This window comes from Cebus imitator, unplaced genomic scaffold, assembly GCF_001604975.1.
Source record: "Cebus imitator isolate Cc_AM_T3 unplaced genomic scaffold, Cebus_imitator-1.0 Scaffold145, whole genome shotgun sequence".
NCBI lineage: Eukaryota > Metazoa > Chordata > Mammalia > Primates > Cebidae > Cebus > Cebus imitator.
This window is the reverse complement of record NW_016107460.1, coordinates 3,942,609-3,946,549: the sequence shown is the minus strand read 5'-3', so window position 1 is coordinate 3,946,549 and position 3,941 is coordinate 3,942,609. Positions and strand designations below refer to the sequence as shown.

At 46.4% G+C, this 3,941-nt stretch overlaps 1 protein-coding gene across 5 annotated transcripts in view; it reads left to right on the top strand.

Annotated features, from left to right (window-relative positions):
• Positions 1-3,941, top strand: part of GNB1 (G protein subunit beta 1) — a 104,418-nt gene that overhangs the window by 59,950 nt on the left and 40,527 nt on the right. The gene's annotated exons all lie outside the window — the stretch shown is intronic.

The window sequence follows — 3,941 nt, the reverse complement described above, 5'->3', positions numbered from 1 at the left end:
GGTTTCACCGTGTTGACCAAGATGGTCTCGATCTCTTGACCTCGTGATCCACCCGCCTCGGCCTCCCAAAGTGCTGGGATTACAGGCTTGAGCCACCGCGCCCGGCCTGGGTCTGGGTTTTTGCCATGTTGTTGCCCAATCTGGTCTTGAGCTCCTGGGCTCAAGCCATCTGCCAGCCTCGGCCTCCCAAACTACTGGAACTGTAGGCATGAACCACCGTGCCCAGACCTATTTTAATTCTAATAAAGCAGCTAAAATTACTACATGTGGCCGGGCACGGTGGTTCACACCTGTAATCCTAACACGTTGGGAGGCTGAGGCAGGCGAGCACTTGAGATCAGGAGTTCAAGACCAGCCTGGCCAACATGGCGAAAGCCTATATCTATAAAAATAACAAAAATTAGCTGGGCATGGTAGTGGTGCCTGTAAACCCAGGTACTCGGGAAGCTGAGGCAGGAGAATCACTTGAACCCAGGAGGCAGAGGTTGCAGTGAGCTGCGACTGCACCACTGCACTCCAGCCTGGGCCTTAGAGCTAGACTCAGTCTCAAATAAATAGAAATAGCCTATCAAAATTTTTATTGTTTTTCATTTAGTATATATAGTAAGCATTTCCCCAGGTTATTACTATCTTCATCATTGTTCTTAGTTATCAGTTACAGTTTTCCAGTAACTATTTAGAGACAGGGTCTTGCTCTGTTGCCCAGATTGGAGTATAGTGGTGCTATCATAGCTCCCTGCAGCCTTGCACTCCTGGGCTCAAGTGACCCTCCCACCTCAGCCTCCCGAGTAGGTAGGACTACAGGCACGTTCCGCCGCACCCAGCTAATTGCATCAAGTCACTTTTTTTTTTTTTTTCTTTTGAGATGGAGCCTCACCCTGTCACCCAGGCTGGAATGCAGTGCAACCATCTCCCCTCACTGCAGCCTCTGCCTCCTGGGTTCAAGCTGTTCTCCTACCTCAGCCTCCCGAGTAGTTGGGATTATAGGTGCATGCTCTACCACACCTGGCTAAATTTTGTATTTTTTTAGTAGAGACGGGGTTTCACCATGTTGCCCAGGCAGGTCTCCGACTCCTGACCTCAGGTGATCTGCCTCCCTGTGCCTCTCAAAGTGCTAGGATTACAGGCGTGAGCCATTGCACCCAGCCGTATCAAAACAACTTTAAAAAGTTAACTTTGCTGGGTGCGGTGGCTCACGCCTGTAATCCCAGCACTTGGGAGGCCAAGACAGGCGGATCACAAGGTAAGGAGTTAGAGACCAGCCTGGCCAATATGGTGAAACCCTGTCTCTATTAAAAATACAAAAATTAGCTGGGGTGGGGGCGCATGCCTATAATCCCAGCTGCTCAGGGGGCTGAGGCAGGAGAATCCCTTGAACCTGGGAGGCAGAAGTTGCAGTGAACTGAGATTGTGCCACTGCACTCCAGCCTGGGTGACAGAGCAAAACTCCATCTCAAAAAAAAAAAAAAAAAAAAAAACAAAGTTAACTTTAGGTTGGGTGTGGTGGCTCACATATTAGATTAGAGCCTAGCGCTTTGGGAGGCCTAGGCTGCAGGATCTCTTGAAGCCAAGAGCCTGAGACCAGCCTGGCGAACATAGCAAGGCCTCAACTCTACCAAAAGTTTCAGAAATAGCTGGGTGTGGTAGGGTAGTGTCTGCCTGTAGCCCTGGCTGCTCTGGAAGCTATGCTGGAAGGATGGCTTGAGCTGCAGTGAGCTATGATCGTGCCATTCACTCTAGCCTGGGCAACAGTATGAGATGCTATCTCAGAAAATTTTTTAAAAAGGTAACATTGACTTATTTTTTTTGAAACTGAAAAGTATAAAGAAAAAATGTTTTATCTTTCTTGGTTCTAGGACCTCAGATTAGCCTGTGTTAACTGTGTGTGTGTGTGTGTGTGTGTGTGTGTGTGTGTGTGTGTGTGTAGGTGTGTAGGGGGGTTAGTAAGCAAACTATTTGAAGAATAATGAGAAGAATAACAGCCGTCCACCTGTTTCTGTGTCTCCAGAAACACCGTTAACATCTAATGTGTCTAGAAAAAAAGATAGTGGGCCAGGTGCGGTGGCTCACACCTGTCATTCCCAGCACCTTTGAGGCCGAGGCAGGTGGATCACCTGAGGTCAGGAATTTGAGACTAGCCTGGCCAGGATGAATGAACCGCATCTCTACTAAAAATACAAAAAATTAGCTGGTCGTGGTGGTGCATGCCTGTAATCCCGGCTACTTGGGAGGCTGAGGCAGGAGAATCGCTTGAACCCGGGGAGGTAGAGGTTGCCATGAGCCGAGACTGCGCCATGGCACACCAGCCTGGGCAACAAGAGCAAGACTCCGTCTCAAAAAAAAGATGGTTTTCTCTGGCATGGGTGTTTGTCCTTTCTGTACACACGAAAGCATCATGCTTTGTACACTGTTCCGTTCTTGTTTGTTTGGTTCACTGTCTGCATGGAAAGGATGAACTAAGAGCCACTGGGAAGGCTGTTAGTTTATGGGAATCAGAAGGTTGTTTGCTTCCTTTAAGTTCAGCCCTCCCTGGCACCTGGTGCCCTTGTAGTTTATGAGGAATGTGGTGGCCACATTGTCTCATCTCTCCTGCCTCATCCCATCAGCCAGTTCACTCTGCCTGAACTGTTGCACAGGGTGTCTGTGATGTGTGTCCACATTACACAAAGATGGTACTGATCATTAAGAGTTTTATCTCCAAAAAATTTTTTTATTTGATTTTAGAAAATACATATTTAGGTTGAGCATGGTGGCTCATGCCTGTAATCCCAGCATTTGAAAGGCCAGGGCAGGTGGATCACCTGATGTCAGGAGTTCCTTACCAGCCTGGCCAATGTGGTGAAACCTCGTCTCTACTAAAAATACAAAAATTAGCTGGGTGTGGTGGTGCACGCCTGTAATCCCAGCTGCTTGGGAGGCTGAGGCAGGAGAATCCCTTGAACCTGGAAGAGATTGCAGAGATCGCACCATTGCACTCCAGCCTAGGGGACAACAGCAAAACTCCGTCTCAAAAAAAGAAAAGGAAAAAAATACATCTTTAACCTGGAGACTAGGGAATGTAATTTTAAAAACACTGAAATGCCTGACAGTAGATTTCTCTTATCACTTCTATGTATAGATCAAAGACGGTCTTACCAGGAAATTTATTGTTATTGCTAATAAAAATGGGGTGGCGGGGGAGAGAGAGAGAGCGAGCGAGTGTGTGTGTGTGTGTGTGTGTGTGTGTGTGTGTGTGTGTGTACACACAGCATTTTGCCATATTGCCCAGGCCAGTCGCAAACTCCTGGTTTTCAAGCAATCCTCCTGACTTGACCTCCTAAAGTGTTGGGATCACAAGCCACCACGCTAGGCCAGGAATACCCTTTTTTAAAGAAATTGACAGACATAGGCTTTGAGTCTCTTAATTGAGACCCAAATGTCAGCACAGTATACAGCTACCATAATTTCTGCTACTAACTAATGAAAAAGAAGTCTATCTGGTTTTGTTCTCTTTGCATATGGTTAAAGATTAAAGTTAGCAAGTTTTGGTGTTACTACTTCTGAAATTTTGTGAGGACACTAAGTTATATTGGGCTCATTTTAAAGATACTTAGATTTTTGGTAAATTTGTTTCTCTAGTCTCAAGCAGTACAGCTGGGTGATTGTCGTGTACATGTTCTTGTGTAATATGTGAAAAAAAATTAATTAAAAGCAATATTTAAGATTTTAGAAGTTATCGCACCTAATAATGGAATTTGTGCCTTTATACCCACACCCACTGCCTTCCAGCCACAAGGATCTTTTTTGTTTGTTTGTTTGTCTTGAGACAGAGTTTTGCTGTTGTTGCCCAGGCTGAAGTGCAATGGTGCAATCTCGGCTTACTGCAACCTCCACCTCCTGGGTTCAGTTGATTCTCCTGCCTCAGCCTCCCGAGTAGCTGGGATTACAGGCATGCACCACCA